The sequence below is a fragment of the Bos indicus x Bos taurus genome, chromosome 29 (assembly GCF_003369695.1).
Source record: "Bos indicus x Bos taurus breed Angus x Brahman F1 hybrid chromosome 29, Bos_hybrid_MaternalHap_v2.0, whole genome shotgun sequence".
Lineage (NCBI taxonomy): Eukaryota > Metazoa > Chordata > Mammalia > Artiodactyla > Bovidae > Bos > Bos indicus x Bos taurus.
Window position 1 is genome coordinate 40,470,451 of NC_040104.1, and position 20,046 is coordinate 40,490,496.

Consider the following 20,046-nt stretch of genomic DNA (forward strand, 5'->3'; position numbering starts at 1 on the left):
AGCTATTTAATGCTTCTGATTAAAAAATAAAGAGAAATATAAAGAACACCACAGCATAAATGTCCCCTACAATATTTAAATATTAACACTGTGACATTGTCTCATGCTATTTTTTTAGAATATACTATAACTAGTTGGCTTCACCTGTCCAGAAGCAATATATGTCATTAATATGATGTGTTTCCAGTTTGTATCTCTGAATTTTTAATAAATGAGATTAACAGACATATACTATCATACATAAAATAGATAAACAAGGACCTACTATATAGCACAGGAAATTAGTTATATTCAATATCTTACAAAAGCTTACAATGGAAAGGCTCTGAAAAAAAAAAAAATATATATATATATATAACTGAGTTACTTTGCTGTACACCTAAAACTAATACAACATTGTCAATCAAGTATACTTCAATATTTTCTTAATTTTTATATTTTTGAGAATCCCAGGGACGGCGGGGCCTGGTGGGCTGCCATCTATGGGGTCGCACAGAGTCGGACACGACTGAAGCGACTTAACAGCAGCAGCAGCAGCAGCATAGATGTAGATCTAGTTCTTTTAAGAAATGATTTTATAGTTGTCAGTAAATTTGTGTACTCTAAAAAATTTAGGGTGTCTTTTAAAATTCTATTTATATAGAGAAAAACGCAAACAATAATAGCATACAAGTAGATGAATATTCAAAAGCAAAACATATCACGTGAAGCAGCACCCAGAGGAATAAACAGAACATTATGCTGACCCCAAAATTCCCCCTTATGCTGCCACCCAGTCATTTCTCCCCAAGGGTAACTATTATTATATTGATTAATGTATTAATTGTACCTAAATTTGTATTTTAGAAAAATACAATCATACAATGTATGGTCTTTTGTGCTTGCCTTTTTTTTTTTTCTAATTTTATTTTATTTTTAAACTTTACATAATTGTATTAGTTTTGCCAAATATCAAAATGAATCCGCCACAGGTATACATGTGTTCCCCATCCTGAACCCTCCTCCCTCCTCCCTCCCCATACCATCCCTCTGGGTCGTCCCAGTGCACTAGCCCCAAGCATCCAGTATCGTGCATCGAACCTGGACTGGTGACTCGTTTCATACATGATATTTTACATGTTTCAATGCCATTCTCCCAAATCTTCCCACCCTCTCCCTCTCCCACAGAGTCCATAAGACTGTTCTATACATCAGTGTCTCTTTTGCTGTCTCGTACACAGGGTTATTGTTACCATCTTTCTAAATTCCATATATATGCGTTAGTATACTGTATTGGTGTTTTTCTTTCTGGCTTACTTCACTCTGTATAATAGGCTCCAGTTTCATCCACCTCATTAGAACTGATTCAAATGTATTCTTTTTAATGGCTGAGTAATACTCCATTGTGTATATGTACCTCAGCTTTCTTATCCATTCATCTGCTGATAGACATCTAGGTTGCTTCCATGTCGTGGCAATTATAAACAGTGCTGCGATGAACATTGGGGTGCACGTGTCTCTTTCCCTTCTGGTTTCCTCAGTGTGTATGCCCAGCAGTGGGATTGCTGGGTCATAAGGCAGTTCTATTTCCAGTTTTTTAAGGAATCTCCACACTGTTCTCCATAGTGGCTGTACTAGTTTGCATTCCCACCAACAGTGTAAGAGGGTTGCCTTTTCTCCACACCCTCTCCAGCATTTATTATTTGTAGACTTTTGGATCGAAGCCATTCTGACTGGTGTGAAATGGTACCTCATAGTGGTTTTGATTTGCATTTCTCTGATAATGAGTGATGTTGAGCATCTTTTCATGTGTTTGTTAGCCATCTGTATGTGCTTGTCTTTTTTAACACATGTTTGAGAACTCCATTCATAGTGTTGGGTATATTTATAGATATTTTTCAATACTGTATAGTACTCCATAATATGACTGTATATATATGTGTATGTGTGACATGTAGTATCGTGGTCCTGGTTCTGGTTCCTTGCCACATGAGGTTTTCTCAGTTCCTATTAACTCCGTGGAATCATATTCCTGCCCAACGTGGAACCCAGGAGGTTATGGCTTCAGCCCCCACTCAGAGCTGCATGTTTCTGTTCCATTTTTGGAACATCTCATAGATGTTTATCAGTCTTTGAACAAGTCAATGTCTATTTTATTTACTTATTTATTTATATATACACATTTGTTGGAGAAAGAAATGGCAATCCACTTCAGTATTCCTACCTGGAAAATCCCATGAACAAGGGAGCTACAGTCCATGGGGCTGTATCCATAAGAGCTGGATATGACTTAGCGACTAAACAACAGCAACATCCATGTATGTATTTATGCATATACACAGATATAGTCTACATATTATAGCCATAGGCTCAGAGCATAAGATGTAAACTCACAGAACCAACTTGGTATTCTCTAATCCATTTTAATTTTGTAGGTGAGCATAACTTTTCAAATTTTATCAGGAAAGAAGGTTCATTTTGTGCTTGTAAGTCATATACATATGTGTGTGTGTGTGTGTGTGTACACACACATATTTGAACTTGAGCTTGAGCTATGTCACTTCCGTTGTGTCTAACTCTTTGTGACCCTATGGACCATATCCTGCCAGGCTCCTCTATCCATGGAATGTTCCAGGCAAGCATACTGATACTGGAGTAGGTTGCCAAGCCCTTCTCCAGGATATCTTCCTGACCCAGGAATCAAACCCTTGTCTCTTAGCTCTCTTGCATTGGCAGGCAGGTTCTTTACCACTCGCACCACCTGGGAAGCCTCTCCCCAGAACATACCTATATGTATATGTGCTGTGCTAAGTTGCTAAGTCATGCTCAGTTCTGTGACCTCAAGGACTGTAGCTCGCCAGGCTCCTCTGTCCATGGGATTCTCCAGGCAAGAATAGTGGATTGGGTTGCATGCCCTCCTCCTATATATATATATATATGTGTGTGTGTGTGTGTGTGTGTGTGTGCATGTATACACACACACACACATTATATATATACCTTTAATCTTAATAACTAAGAAGATATATATAGATCTTCAATCTTAATAATTAAGAAGCTGGTTAGCTGGTTCTATCTTTGTAAAAAAAAAATTACATAATTCTGAAAAGGAAAAAGAGAATTGCCTTCTTGGAGAAAAACTTTGTCTTCCAGACTTTGGGAGAAGTGCTGATCTCTCAAATATTAGAGCCTTTTGGTTCTGACCAATAAAAAAATCATACATAGGTATTTTATTACAAAGAGAGATTAGCTCCTTTGAGTTATTAACAGACAAGGTTTCTAGCTAGAATTTAATCTTATTGTGTAATTTTGAAGTTTTATATTTGTTGTTATAGTCTATGATGTTCAGTGATGCACATGTTTATCATGAAAAATTGTGTTTAAATAAACTTTAAATAAAATTGAAGCACAGCAAACAAAACTAAATAATAGTTCAAATGGTAAATGAATAATCAAAAATCATGAAGGTGATGAGTAAATTATGTTTGGGAACAATTTAATTAACAGATTTGACAGCTGAACTTTAATTTCTTCATTTAAAATACAAACACTATATTCAACTTCTGGCTCAAAGGCAAGCCCACCTACAACAAACCTACAGCTTTAGCTGCCTCCTCTTATACATCATTCCTTGTCCCAATCCTCCTTTTAATCAGGTTTGATAAACAGTACTTAATCTCATAGGGTCATTATGTTGAAATTTCTATTGGGTAAAAACTGTTTCAAAGACATCCTTGGAAGGAATGCATTGTTAATCCAAGGAAGCTATAAATTATATAATTTCAGGCAGGATATCAAACAACCTTGATGAGCATCTGAACCCCACTCATGATTAAGTCCATGAAAGGCAAACAGATATGAACTTATATGTTAGCAGCAATTTAAGGACAGCTGCTTTCTGCACTGCTGTGTTCAGAAGGATTCAGAGGGGAAAACAGGACTATTAGGAATGAGTGCTATAAGCACAGATGGGCAAAGTATCAGAATTTGTGCTATGCATTTGCCATTCTTGACTAAAATAGCAATACATAATCCTCATCTTCTATGATCTCCAATGACTAAAAAGGAGTCCTTAGAATGTATCCATAGGAATTAGTATATTTAAGAAAATCATTTTAAAATAAATGGAATAAAGCATGATTTATGGCATTCCAAGTATGTTTATTGGAAAAAGCAACTCTTATCTAACAGCAAAATTAAATGAAAATACTTGAAGAAAACTGATTAAGAGGGAGGGAGTACAAAGAAGTCTGTGGCAGGTATCTGGTAGCTTTTTAATAGAGCAGTTTCATTTTTAAAATTACCATTCTTAGAGAAAATGCCTTTCCAGAAAAAAAAAAAGTAAGTTGTCATAGTAACTCAGCGTTAGAACCTCCACACAGACCAAATTTAGCAGAGCTATACTTACTGCTTAATTGTACAAACTATTCATTTGACAAAAGGAAAAAGAGACGGGAAATGAGATTTATCTTGTACCTACTACGTGTGAGGTGCTCCACAAAATTTCCTCATTAATCATCATAAGAGAAGGGGGTATTATTACCTTCAGTTTTACAGATGAGAAATTTGAGGTCCAGCTTGGCCACTTACTTGCCTTAGAATTAGGAGTAGGGCTCTAACATAGGTCTCCCAGAAGCCTATGATTTTAAAGGAATTTGAATGGCCTTACTCCCTTCCTCACTGAGCCATGCTGTCTTTCTGGAGGCTACACGTAAATGCCACACTTTTTTTTTTTTTTTAAGCAATTCTATTTTTTAAAAAGGTGTATATTTATGTATTAATTATTATTATTATTATTTTAATTCTTGGTTGCTCTGTGTCTTCATTGTGGGCTCTCTGTGGCACATGGTCTTCACTGCCCCACAGCACGTGGAATCTTTAAGTTCCCTGCTGCTGCTGCTAAGTCACTTCAGTCGTGTCCGACTCTGTGCGACCCAATACATGGCAGCCCGCCAGGCTCCCCCATCCCTGAGATTCTCCAGGCAAGAATGCTGGAGCGGGTTGCCATTTCCTTCTCCAGTGCATGAAAGTGAAAAGTAAGTTCCCTGACCAAAGATCAAATCCATGTTCCCTGCCTTAGAAGGCAGATTCTTCATCACTCAACCACCAGGAAAGTCCCCGGCAGTGATATTTTGAAAGGCAAGTGTGGTCCAAAGAATACCAGGGTCTTTACAAGAAAGTGATAATACAAACTGAAAAAAGCATTTTCTTTGTCAACAGTATTACTCACTGGAGAATTCGTGGACTGCTCCTATTCTTCTTGGGTGACAGTAAGATTCATAGGGAAGCAGCTAGATAATTTTTTATTTGTCTTGTTTAAACTTGTCCCAATATCTACAAAAATTCTCTCAAATCCGACATTTAAAATTGGACACAAATCATTAATTCCCATTTATATGTCCTCTCACTTACTGATATTTATTTAGTGTCACCATGCATCAAGACAGTGCTAGGTCTTCAGGGCTCTGGAAAACCTAGTTCAGACATTAGTAATAATTCTCAAGCTTACCAAAGGCAAACAGCCCAATGAAAACCCCTAGTCTCCCTTCACACATCAAACCATTCACCAATTAAGCTAAATCTTTGCTCAAAAATTGAATCATTTGTACTCAAGAGAAATTCCAATGTGAACCATCTTGAAATTTGGTCACCTGTGGATGTTTAGCAGACAGGGAAGCAAAGCAAGCTGGCTGAATACTAATAGAGAATTTGGTCTGAGTGGAAGTTGGATTATCTCTCTCATTTTAGATGCCTTAAAGAATCAATGAAAGAGTGACTTAAAGACCTAGTGTATCCGTTCTGGAGGCCTGTGATTGGCCATAACAGCTGCAGGAGATGGGGAAATCCCATTGACCTAGTTTGCTACAGACTCATAGCGCTAGGGATTAGCCCAGCCATTGCTTACGTGTTGATAGGATGAGGTGAATTGGGTTCCAGCCTAGTTCCCACACAGCATTAAAGACAGAAATGTCTTCGACAACCACCCACAGACTATGGAATAAACCCAAGCTTCCTAATCAAAATTTGGCACCAAATCACTGCCTCTCTTCCAATCTCCTGTTATTCCTCAATATAAACCCTGTGTTATAAGTAGGTGAGTTCCAGCTCTGTGACTGTAGATAAGTTTCTTTTCTTTTCCTTTCTTTTATTTTTCTCTTTTTTCTTTTCCTTCCTTTTTTCTCCTTTCCTACTTCTCTGAGTTTCAATTTCTCCATCTGCAAGATTAGAATGATACTAGTACTTACTCCTCAAGTTCTTGGATGCTTAAATAAGTTAACACAAGTAAAGCGTGATGACGTAGCAGCTAATACTAACCATCACCACCAATCATTCTATTCTTGGCAACAGCTAGACTTACAGTTCAGTATTATGTTTACCAAAGGCAAATATGTCCACTGAAAACCCGTCTTTTTTTCCACATAGTAAACCATTTCCCAATAAGCCTAAATCTTTGTCCAGAAATTGAATCATTTGTACTCAAGGGAAATTCTAAAGTGAGCCATCCTGAAATTTGATCATGTAGATCTTCAGTATTATTTAAGCATCCCTGCCTCCCTGTCTGATTACCGTCTAAAAATGCTTTCCCATTCTTCATTGTTGACACTAGTCCAAATCACATACTGAAAGCCTAGTATAAATCCTACCCACTCATGAATTCTGAACTGATCTCCGCATTTCATAGTAATCCTTTTATTGTAAAATATCACTTACCTTGACACTCATCTTGTATTTCTATTATATTTTCATACAAAATATGTCTCTCATTGAGAAGATTCAACCCTGTGAGGGCAACAGATAAACTGCCTATTTCATTTTTAAATCTCTCCAAGCATCTACCTAAAACAATTCCTTGAGTTTTCATGATTGTGTTCAGTTGATGAACTCAAAGGGCTTGCTAAGCCTTTAAAACAGTCAAAGAAGCTTATTCATGAGGTTTGAGCTTCAAACAGCCAATCATGTTTTTGTCCCATGTTAACTGCTACTGATGTAAACAAAGAAGTCAGTCATGGAATTTAAGTCTCATGAACATTACTTGTATTTTCTATCATGGACAATATTTAGGTGTCTATTCTATGCTTGTTTCTTTCTATGCTTGCTTCCCTGGGCTCAGGCGGCACAGGATCCGCCTGCAATGCAGAAGACATGGGTTTGATCCCTGGGTCAGGAAGATCCCCAGGAGAAGGGAATGGCTACTCAGTGCAATATTCTTGCCTGGAGAATTCCATGGACAGAAAAGCCTGTTAATGGGGTCACTGAGAGTCCGACGTGACTAAGGCACTTTCACTTTCTATGCTTACTTGACATTTGGCAACATCCCAGTCCTCCTCTGCCGGCCTTCTTCCTTCCACAAATATTTGTGGAGTGCCTCCCATGTGACGTATAAGATACAATGATGAACGTGACAACCACCGGTCCCGCTTTTATAAACTTGCAGTGCATCTGGGACTAAAAATTAGTAGCAACCCCGACACTCTGAACAATCTCAGAGAGTGACTAAGAATACAATTGTCTTCAGAGAAACTCACACCTTCGGCCTTATTTTTAGCATACAAAGTTGGAAACAGCAATGCACTCTCACCTTTGAAACTAACCACTTTTCAGAGATCATGGAAATTTGCTCGGGCTGCTTCATGAAAAGAACCAGCATGATAACTGTGGAGACTGAATGCAGCTCCTTATTATCTTTATTGACAGAGGTGTCATTTCAATGTGAGTAATGGTAATGCAATCAATAGTTAAGAAATGAGGTGCCTTTCCTTAGACACATAGCAGACAGCCTTGAGACAATATAGCTGGATAGTTAGCAAAATGTCTGAGGTGGGGGGATATCATTTTCCCCCATCTCCCATTGCATCTGGGTTTTCAAAACCCATCTGTATTTTCAGAAGCAAACAATTCCCTTGTCTGGATCATCGGAACAAGAAACACCTTCTCACATAATTAAAACATGCAGCTCTTCCAAGGCGGCCACCCCATGCTAGCTAAGAAAGGCACAATCCATGCTGGAGACGAATTATGCATGAGCTAGGGCTAAGAGTTACACTTGGGTAAAATCCTCAATTACTGTAGCTTCATTAATGCATTCTCGGTGTCTCACTGCTGAGTGACTGTTCTGAGTAAATTGTGCTCTCATGCATGCACTCAAAGAAATGAAAAAATTCTGAATGAATAAGCAGTCAGCACGCAGGAGAGATTCTTCAGGCTACAGTTACAGCTACAGTTATTCAGAACTTCCTGTATTTGTCACAAGGGGAAGAAGAAGAACATGGAACTTTTATAGAACCACAGACTCTTAGGATTACGACAGAGCCTAATGATCATTTGGTCATCCCTTCCCAGGCCCTCCCCCATTCAATGGATAAATCCTCTCCATGGATAAATAATCCCCGTGAAATGGTCACAGAGGATTGCACCAACGATTCTTCTCACAAGAACCTTGTTACCATTTCTTGACACATTTCTTTTCATTAATCATTACAAAATTTTTTATTTATATTTAGCTACAATCTATCTTCCCCAAAGGTCCTCATTCTCCTCTTTAGGGCCACAGAAAGTCATTCTAATCCTTCTTCCAAATAATAGTCCTTCTCAATATTTTAAGGGCTGTCACATATTTCATCCTGTGAAATATGGATAACAGTGTCCAGGATAGGGCTGCGAAAAGGTCATGTCACTTCTACATCAGGAAAACTATTACAAAACCATGACAGTTGGGCTTCATTCAGGTGGAAGATGCAGTGATATGAGGCAATCAAGTGAGGTACCCTTTAATCACCAGTTTCACTAACTTCCTTCCTACTGCTGTATCCCAAACGTCCTCCTTCCTCAAGAAATAGCCCTGCCATCTAGCAAGTTGCTCAAACTATAACCTTCCTCTCACCTTTCACATACAATCCATCAGCTATGTTATAAATATACCTTAAATATATTCACTTTTTTTTTATTTTTACTGCTACTATTCTAGTCCAAGTTACTACATTTTAAGCTTGTGATTTCTCATGACTATTCACCCCCACTTCCACGCTTGCCTGTCTCTACTCTAACAGGAAATCAGACCACACTACACCCACTGATCCAAACACTTCACAGGTTTCCTGCTGCTCCCAGGACAGAGATCAGTGCTCCTAACACAGCCATTAAGGCTGTGTCCTCTTCCAACCAGTGTCCTTGCTGCTTCCTTCTGTTCTGTCTCCACACGGGCCTTCCTGTTGTCTCTCTCTGATGAGGAAGAGGCAGATGAAACTAATCTGAGGAGACTGAAGAGGGAGAGTCACAGGTGAAACAAGAGAAATGGACAAGCAGCATGTGTTGTCACAAGGAAAGAGAAGAGAGACCTTCTGTAGGGGAGCAGGGTCAAGAAACTCAACCCCTAAAAGGTCAAAGTAAGATGAGACTGGGCATCCATGAAGCCACGGATAGCTTTAATAAAAACAAACTTCTAGGCAAAACTGTCAGTGGCAGAGAGTGCTGAAGAGTGAGGCAAAAAATGAAGGTGAGCGAAGGGAGCAAGGAAGGGAGAAAGAGGCTGGAAGGAGAAATCAGAAGAGAAAAATGTGTTTCTAATGTGTGTTTATGTGAGATGAGTGCAATTGTGCAGTAGTTTGAGCATTCTTTGGCATTGCCTTTCTTTGGGATTGGAATGAAAACTGACCTTTTCCAGTCCATGTGAAACGCTGGGCTGGAGGAAGCACAAGCTGGAAACAAGATTGCTGGGAGAAATATCAATAACCTCAGATATGCAGATGACACTGCCCTTATGGCAGAAAGTGAAGAGGAACTAAAAAGCCTCTTGATGAAAGTGAAAGAGGAGAGTGAAAAAGTTGGCTTAAAGCTCAACATTCAGAAAACGAAGATCATGGCATCTGGTCCCATCACTTCATGGAAAATAGATGGGGAAACAGTGGAAATAGTGTCAGACTTTATTTTTTGGGGCTCCAAAATCACTGCAGATGGTGACTGCAGCCATGAAATTAAAAGAGGCTTACTCCTTGGAAGGAAAGTTATGACCAACCTAGATAGCATATTCAAAAGCAGAGACATTACTTTGCCAACAAAGGTCCATCTAGTCAAGGCTATGGTTTTTCCTGTGGTCATGTATGGATGTGAGAGTTGGACTGTGAAGAAGGCTGAGCACCGAAGAATGGATGCTTTTGAACTGTGGTGTTGGAGAAGACTCTTGAGAGTCCCTTGGACTGCAAGGAGATCCAACCAGTCCATCCTAAAGGAGATCAGTCCTGGGTGTTCATTGGAAGGACTGATGCTGAAGCTGAAACTCCAATACTTTGGCCACCTCATGCGAAGAGTTGACTCATTGGAAAAGGCTCTGATGCTGGGAGGGATTGGGGGCAGGAGGAGAAGGGGACAACAGAGAATGAGATGGCTGGATAGCATCACTGACTCAACGGATATGAGTTTGGGTAAACTCTGGGAGTTGGTGATGGACAGGGAGGCCTGGCATGCTGAGATTCATGGGGTCGCAAAGAGTCAGACTTGGATGAGCGACTGAACTGAAGTGAATGTGTGTTAGTTGTTCAGTCATGTCCGACTCTTTACGACCCCATGGACTGTAGCCCACCAGGCTCCTCCGTCCATGGAATTCTCAAGCAAGAATAACGGAGTGGGTTGCCATTCCCTTCTCCAGGGGTTCTTCCTGATCCAGGGATTGAACCCCGTCTCCTGCATCGCAAGCAGATTCTTTACCATCTGAGCCACCAGGGAAGACCTGTGTTTCTATAAGAAGGTTCTATTAGAAGAGGGAAAGGTTGAAGGCAAAGGAGAAGGGGGTGGCAGAGGATGAGATGGTTAGATAGCATCACTGACTCAGTGGACATGAATTTGGGCAAACTCCAGGAGATAGTGGAGGACAGAGGAATCTGGCCTGCTACAGTCCATGGGGTTCCAAAGAGTTGGACACAGATTAGCAACTGAACAACAACAACCAATTAGAAAGGGCAAAGTTAAGGAAACATGAAAGGAGTTGACTGATTAAATAAGGTTACTGAAGAGGTAAGAAGTGAGATCAAGGTAATACAAACTTACGCAAAATAGCTGGCACCGTGTTTGGTATATAGTAAGTGAGTCTTCAAGGAGCAATTTAGATATAAGAATAATTGGTATTGACATTCTTCTTATGAGAAGGAAAACTAGTAAATTCTGAAGATAGAGAATGATCCTATAGAGAAGGGAAGGAATTCTTATTGTATGTTTAAACAGAAACAGACTATGGATTTAAGGAAGTTGCCTGTGAAATGTAAACACAAGTTTAAAACCTTTTAACAAGTGTACTTTTCACACTAAGTCAGTAAGCATTTTCTTTAGTCTTCAGACTTCACCCAGATTCCATTATAAAACCACTCCTGCTTTTCTATGCCTCCCCATTTACCAAGAAAGATACTTCTTAGCATCTCAACATGAATTAATCCCGCACTAAACTGGAGACTCATCTTTCACATTTCATTTTGCCTTAAAGGAGGAATGGAGACTTTGACCCACTGTGTGAAACTTAGCTCACTGATGTCTTATTTAAAGATTTAAATTTGGTGCATTCATGTCAAAAGTGTGTACCAGTAAATCATGTTGCTATTTATCCAGTATCTGAAGCCACTAACTTAAAGAAAAATTTTAAAGTATGCATAGCCCTAAGGGCCAAGTTAGAAATACTACTGAGCTTATTTTACGGTTGCCCAGAGAAGTTATTGCTACTATTTGCAAATAGAAATGTACAAGTCAGCTTCTGATAGGAGGACCTCTGGGCCTCAAAGAGATTAGGCGTCTAGAAGGTGATTAACTGTAACTTTCTTGAAAACAACTGCTCTGAAATTTCTTGTCAAAAATTTGTTTAAAATAAGACATTGTATACCTTATTAGGAGAGTTGGACTGTGAAGAAAGCTAAGAGCTGAAGAATTGATGCTTTTGAACTGTGGTGTTGGAGAAGACTCTTGAGAGTCCCTTGGACTGCAAGGAGATCCAACCAGTCCATCCTAAAGGAGACCAGTCCTGGGTGTTCATTGGAAGGACTGATGCTGAAGCTGAAACTCCAGTACTTTGGCCACCTCATGTGAAGAGTTGACTCATTGGAAAAGACCCTGATGCTGGGACGGATTGGGGACAGGAGGAGAAGGGGACGACAGAGGATAAGATGGCTGGATGGCATCACCGACTCGAAGGACATGAGTTTGAGTGAACTTGGGGAGTTGATGATGGACAAGGAGGCCTGGTGTGCTGTGATTCATGGGGTCGCAAGGAGTCGGACACGACTGAGTGACTGAACTGAGCTGAATACCTTATTAGAACTCTTTTTACTAAAAGAGGTAAATTACAAATGTTCCCAATTGTCTCAAGATACCTGATTTCTACTAAATGGTAATTTCCATGAAAACAGTTAATGTCCTTTATTAAAAATTCAAAACTTCTGGCATATGGCAGGGTATTTTACAAATTAATTAATGAAGGAGACAAATGTCTTAAATAAAGAGAACTAGTCAGGCCATTGCCATTATAATAATACATTCCATATATTTTAAAACACTGTGTGAAATAGTAGAAAGAGGAGTGGAAGCAAATAGCTGTAGATCTGAGTCAAACCTTGTACCATTTAGCTATATGACTTTGGGCCAGACACTTGGTCTTTTTGCACCTTAGTTTACCCATCTGTGCAATGTGTTAACACAATTTATTTCATAGAATTACTGAAGGGATTAAATGAAGTACCACATATAAGTACCTAGCACAGCTCTTGTAATATAACAAGCATAAAATAAATATTTGTTACTTTCTACCTCTTCCCTTGAAAAAGTAAAAAAGGGAATTCTTGCTCTCAAAAATCCCACATCAAATAGGATATAAATATGTAAAAATATAAAAGTACATATGATATTGAATAACATCAAAATCAGTTATAAAAATACAGTGAAATACAGATAATGTTAGAGGACTGAAGAATGCTAGATTATAATTTGCGGAAGTAACAAGAAGCAAACACAATAAAATATGAAGAAATATTAAGTAAACATTTCCCTTCTTTTTCTTCCCTCTTTTCATTCTATAAGATTCTTCAATAAAATATGATATCTCTAGCAAAATACCTCTGCTCTCTTCATTCTCCTCTGTGTGTGTGTGCTTAGGTACTCAGTCATGTCCGACTCTTTGCAACCCCATGGACTATAGCCCACCAGGCTCCTCTGTCCATGGGATTCTCCAGGCAGGAATACTGGAGTGGGTTGCCATTTCCTCCTCCATGGGATCTTCCCGACCCAGGGATCGAACCAGTGTCTCCTGCATCTCCTCTTTGGTAGGCAGATTCTTCACCTGCTGAGCCACCAGAGAAGCCTCGCCCTCCTCAGCACCATATAATTTTAGCATCCACTGCTAAGGATAACAGTCATGAACCAGCACAGTCAGTGAGGAGTAGACACAAGGTTAAAAAGGGAAAAAATAAAAATAAATCAAGTAGCTTACTTTCTTCTTGAGAAAAGTGCAAATTAGTCTTCATGATTTAAGACCTGGTCATTTCCTCTCGCAGCCTCCCAGCTTCTCAGAGCCGCAGAGTGCTTCTCTGGCCTCCCTGTCCCCCACATCACTGCCACACGCCGTGATGTCACCTGAGCACGCTGGTTACGCGTCAGTGGCAGAATCTTGTATTAATCTCGGCACCCATCCTCCCCTGTGCCCCCTACCCAGGGCAGAATATAATGTTCTGCACAGAATCAGAAATCAATAAACATTTGTTCAGTGAGAAAACAAATGAATTTCAACTTCCTTTAAATCCTTTAATATTCACTGTCTTGACTCAAGAGTTTGCATTAGAAAAGCATACCTTCTTGTTATCTCAGTTGTTTCGCCTGTATTAACAGCATCTTTACCATAATACTGTAAGATCCTTTGGGTGTGGTCCTCAATCTATGTTTCTTTGTTTCTGTCACCACCCATCTCTACTGTCAGAGTGTTTAGCACAACAGCAGAGAAAGCTCATTAAGTACTTGCTGGTTTACTTACTCCTAACAGCAAAGAATCCGCCTGCAGTGCAGGAGACCATGGTTTGATCCCTGGGTTGGGAAGATCAGCTGGAGAAGGGAAAGGCTACCCACTCCAGTATTATGGCCTCGAGAATTCCATGGACAGTCCATGGGGTCACAAAGAGTCAGACATGAATGAGTGACTTTCAACAACAACAATAGCAGCATATTAAAAAAAGCAGACACATCACTTTGCCAACAAAGGTCCCTATACTTAAAGCAACAGTTTTTCCAGTAGTCATGTACTGATGTGAAAGTTGGACCATGAAGAAGGCTGAGTGCCAAAGAATTGATGCTTTTGAACTATGGTGCTGGAGAAGATTCTTGAGGGTCCCTTGGACTGCAAGGAGAAAAAACCAGTCAATCTTAAAGGAAATTAACCCTAAATATTCATTGGAAGGATTGATGCTGAAGCTCCAGTACTCTGGCCACCTGATGCAAAGGGCTGACTCATTGGAAAAGACCCTGATGCTAGGAAAGATTGAAGGCAGGAGGAGAAGAGGGTGACAGAGGATGAGATGGTTGGATGGCATCACCGACTCAATGGACATGAGTTTGGGCAAGCTCCAGGAGACAGTGCAGGACAGGGAAGTCTGGCCTGCTGCAGTCTACAGGGTTGCAAAGAGTTGGACACGACTTAATGACTGAACAACAAGAGCAAGAAAGTAATTGTCTATCAATTGAAGTGAGAGCTTCATTTGTAGGTGGAGTTTATCTTATGTGTATAGACTAGGATTTTCTATTGTTTTAAAAATAGAAAGCTATCTTAATGGTGCTTCTCTCACACCATTAATCATATTCCCCTTCACTTCCTATCAAAAAGCCATCTCATGTGTACACTGCACTTCCAAGTTGGACTGGTAAAGAAATTCATCTGATGAGTCATCTAATGGTGTCTGCAAAAGAATCATAAAGGACACCCGTGTGAGCAATAACAGAAGATCAAATTCTGCCTTCTTCTCATTTGCCAGTCTACTGGCAGCTTGGCACAGTAGCTGCTATCCTAGAATATTGTGTTTTAACATCTAATCCAAAACACTTCACATGAGATACAAAAGTCAAATAAGAAAAATGAAAACATTAACGAGAAGAGAATTCCCTCTGAAGCCAAATGCGAATTGGTTTAGCCAAGAAGAGAAGAGCTAAGGGAGATATAAATAATAAGAGTAGAAAAGGCACACGCTCTGAGTCAGAAAGCACATTCAATTATTTACCCGTCCAGTACATATTTACTGCACACTTACTATGCGCCACGCACTGTACGATGTGCGAGGGGCAAAACCCTAAAATAGATGCGTCCATGCCTCGAAGGAACTCACAGTTAATACGGAGACAAAAAAGAAAACAAATAACCAGGACTCAGTATGAGAAATACCACTAAGTGGCAGATGGTAGCAGCCGTGGCTGTTACACAAAGAAAAATTGGGTGCCCTTCTCATTTGGAGGATCAGAAAAGTATTTCCAGGGGTGGTAACCTAAGTCAAGAGCCAAAACATAAATCAAATGGCTTGGTACAAAGGGTCAGGTGAGAAAGGAGAAAGGAGATCAGCATGTGTAGAAGAATCCCAGAAATAAGATAGACTGTGAGATGTATATTCATGAGTCTGAGAAAAGTTCAGCATGGCTGGATTGCCATCCCAGCTCTGCAAACAGCTGTGTCACTTCTGATGTCACGAAATCCTTCTGAGTCTGTTTCCTATCATTTCAACACTTCATGGTCATACTACTGACAGAGATACCGGCACCTAGAGGGGGTTTAAGGAATATCAGTTCCTTTCTGTCCTCTTCCTTTTGTGAGCCAAGAGACGACCCCACTCCAAACCCCAAATTCTTTCCTTCCTGAGGAGCTCATTAGCCAATTCACATTGGCTCAAGATTCACCTGACCATTTAAAGAATTGTGCCTTGTTCATGCAAAACTTTTTTTTTTTTTTTTTTCAAATCAGTTTAGAGCTGATCTTTAGTTTTTCAGGCTTGGCTGTTTATGTGGATACAAAAGTTCACAATTCCATTTTTAAAAGTCTTTAGTCTAATGGAGTATCCAATTACATTCTTCTAATGCTTCGGATCCAGGGCCAAGTCTTGACATTCAGACCTTTCCTAAGGCTGCCTTCTCCCTCTGAAATTCTCTTTTTGAGAAAGTCTGACAATTTTCCTCAATACAGCTCAGTATCTTTTTCTCCTCTTTCTTTATTATATGTCCTCGGCTAAATGAGTATCTCAGATGGGCTTTCCTTTACCCTTTAACATACATTAATTTGCCCTAGAAAATGGAAACCATCCAAAATGACATCATTATGTGCTTATTAATTCTATTATTTCTTTCTTTAGTCCTTACATCTCCTATTCCCTCATTATTTACTCATTAAACTAATATGCATACTGTATACCTGCAAAGAATAAGACACTGTGCTCACCCCACATGGTCTTCCTTAAAGGAAACAAACAACTTCAAGGAGCTTAGAGTCTAATGAGGGAAATATAACAGGAACATGTAAAGTTAAGAAAATGAAGTAAATAAAGAATGGGGTAAAATAAGTAACAATGAGGTATATAAGCTCAAACAAAACAACATAGGACTTTGCATGAGGATCTAGGTGTAAAGGCTAGCTGTGCTGTTTTGGAGACATATACGATGTGCATTCAATCCCTGGGCAGGAAGATCCCCGGAGGAGGAAAGGGCAACCCACTGCAGTTTTCTTGCCTGGAGAGTCCCACAGACAGAGAAGGCTGGTGGATTAGAGTCCATGGGGTTGCAAAAGAGTAGGACACAACTTAGCGAGTGAGCACACACAGACGTCCTATTTTCTGCAGCCTTGAACCACTGGCCTAACTTATCTGAGTTACTCTCTACAAAGAGGGAGACAGTCCTATGTGCTTTTTTTTTTTTTTTTTTTAATCTCTTTTGGTAAAATGTATTTCATTGAAATAAAGCATATGAAATTTCTTTATAAACTGTAACATTTCAGATGATTTTAAGGGACCTAACTACTAACTGAGAAGGGACACTCCAATAGTGGAGCCGGACATATTGCACTCATCAGTCCCTTACATACAGTCCTCATGAAGACTAACTGGCACAGGCAGGAGCATTCCAAAGGTGATGAGCGTGTGCTCATTCTCCTGGTGCAATGTTTGCTTTGATGTACCCAGCATTTTAAAAAGAGAATTTGAAAGCCCTCAGAAGAGATATGTACTTTCTAGCTTATCTGATCCACCACCTAATTCTCTGAGCAGGTAAGAATTTACTATTGCTGTCAGATACTTGCAACAAAGCCTCGAGTCTCCTGAATATGCCCACCTAGGGCAGGTCAACTCTGTCTTATCACTCTGGGGGTAGGCAGATTCTTTACATACACTTACATGCACTAGCCTAGATGTGTGTCCCTGTCCTGCCTATTAGGGTTCTCCCTTGATCACACCTAGTTTTACTGTTTTCTCTGCTGACTCTGCATTAATTATTTCTCTGTCTTTTCTTTACTCTCTCCCTCTCTCTATTTTCTCAGTCACCACTGTCATCATATTTGCACCCATTGTATTATCTCCAAAAATACTTCAGAAACTCAACAGCTCTAAGTAAGGAACTATGGGTTTTTCTGAACAATGCCTGTCCACTTCAAGCCTACAAACATCTGTCTAATATTCAGGGCTAGACTCTGGCATGTGAACAGGCAATTACAAGCTAATGTGGCAGGTGCAGTGACAGAGATTCAAAGAATTGCTTGGGAGAAAGAAACCTGACTTGTCCAGCCTGCCTGAGAAGGTCACAGAATGCTTTACAAAGAGGAGGCAGTATTTGAAGTAGCACATGAGCCCTGAGAAGAATTTTCCTAAGTGAAGAAAGGACAGTGTTTAAGCAAAGGCACAGGGATTAGAAAATTCAATATATTGGGGAGTGAATTATTTATACACAGAAATAATCTTCTGGAGCAGGTTAATAAACCATATTTGGACTACTCTAAAGAAAAAACTGCCTAAAGGTTCTTTTAAAAGGTTTGACAGAGGCTAGAGGTAACCTGTTTAAGGCTCTACCCATAAAAAATATTTAATAGACTCTCTCTTCCCTATTACTCCTGTGAAGCAACTGCATTAATATAAAACTTTACAGCCCAACAGAGAGGACGGTCAAGGTGTGACCACCCCTGACTCTCGCTGCATCCATGGCACACAATGCCCATCAATCAAGACATTCATCGCTATAAAGTCTGGATACAGCCTCAGAATTTGTCCCAACAGAGACTCCTATGAGGCTCACGATTAACCTGTCAGAGTTGGTACTTGAAATGAAAACTAGTTTGATTTCAGTTCTTGGGCTTCCTGGGCAGCTCAAATGGTAGAGAATCTGCCTACAGTGCAGGGGATTCGGGTTCTATCCCTGGGTCAGGAAGATCCCCTGAAGAAGGGAATGGCTACCCACTCCAGTATTCTTGTCTGGAAAATTCCATGGACAGAGGAGCCTGGTGGGCTACAGTCCATGCGGTTGCAAAGAGTTGGACATGATTGAGTGACTTCCACTCACTCTCACTCTAGGATATATACTGAGAGGGAGGGGTGACTCTAAAAGACATATCACAACCCAGAAGGAAACCTTTCACTATATCCCATATCTGGACATGCAGAGCCCACGAATGCATTTCTGCCCCACCCATCTTAGGCTGTATAAGGCAGTGACAGGAGTGGCCCTCTTTATAGTCTGGACACTAAATATACCCAAGAGAATCATAGATTTCAGTCATCTAAAGTTCCAAATTCCACAAAATTGACTGTAGCTTTTTGAAAGTTATAAGCATTATCGATTTTAAATCGATAAGAAAATGTTAGCCTATATTATTTAACAAAAGCATCCTAGCAACACCATTAGTATGGACAGGCTGCATGGAACCAAGCCCCAAAATCAATTCACAAAGCTCCTATAGCATATATATGTAAATTAGCCACCAAAGGCCAAAAATTCTTAGAAAAACATCCACTTTCACATACTGACTGATTAAATGATTTCCTTCATAAGCATAAACAGTTTAGAGAAGAAAAGCCCAGGACTGATTGCTCAGACTCTCCAGGGTGAAAGAAACAAACACATTTTTAAAAAATCCTCAGCTTCTCAAGGTATCCTTTGCCAACCCCCCAAGGAGCAACCTTAGAATCTGCTACAGGCTGCAGCAGCCACCTGCCCACTTTCTCAGCAGTCAAAATATGCTAAGCAGTGATTATCAACAGGGAAGAGGATCAAAAGGTTGAGGCAATGATTAAGAAAGATACCATCCCTTCTAACAGTTTTCTGTAGAGACTGTGAATGATGGAAGTTTGAGTAATTTCAAATTTCAATCAACTCCATGTGAGATTAGTCTATTCTGTGCTCCCCTTTGTGGGAGCTCCTGTGGCTCTGGTTTTCTGGGCACATTGACAACAGGATTTATCATCAAAGTCAAGTTGATCTGCTACCAGAATCTGAACCTGACCAAGTAAAATCTGTCCATTTGAAACCATTAAAAAAAAAAAAAAAAAAGCCTACAAACCCATAGAAGGAGACCAAGACAAGACCAAAAAGACTCTCAGATTGTTATGCAAAAACAGGCTTGGAGTAAGTCTTCATTTGGAAGGTATGACCAAGATTACTCTGAAGGAGGCTGACTGATTTTCATCATGGAATCAGACTGTTGGGAGGTGCGAGATGGGGACTAGAAATCACTATGGTTTCATAAATGCCAGTTGGATCTTTTCTTGCTATTTATCGGCTGTATGAGCCTGGATCACTCAGTTTCACTGAACCACACTCCTCCTCTCTGGGTGAGTGAAATCTGTTTCTTGCCCTGTTTATTTACAGGGTAGAGCTGAAGGAATAGGAGAGAGGACAGATTATGACAATTACAGGTAAAGTGTATCTCACATGGTCTCCTTTAATCTTCACTGCAATCCTACAAAGCAGTTATTACACCATTTTTTTAAGTGAAGAAACTGGGACCTAGAGAGATTGAGTGACAAGTCCAACATGATCCAGCTAACAAGTGGCAGAAAGAGTTCAAGTCCTGACTCAAAAGCTAACATTCTTTTC

At 39.9% G+C, this 20,046-nt stretch overlaps 1 protein-coding gene across 10 annotated transcripts in view; it reads right to left on the reverse strand.

Moving 5' to 3' along the window:
- DLG2 (discs large MAGUK scaffold protein 2) overlaps nucleotides 1–20,046 on the reverse strand; it is a 2,318,993-nt gene that overhangs the window by 1,539,752 nt on the left and 759,195 nt on the right. The gene's annotated exons all lie outside the window — the stretch shown is intronic.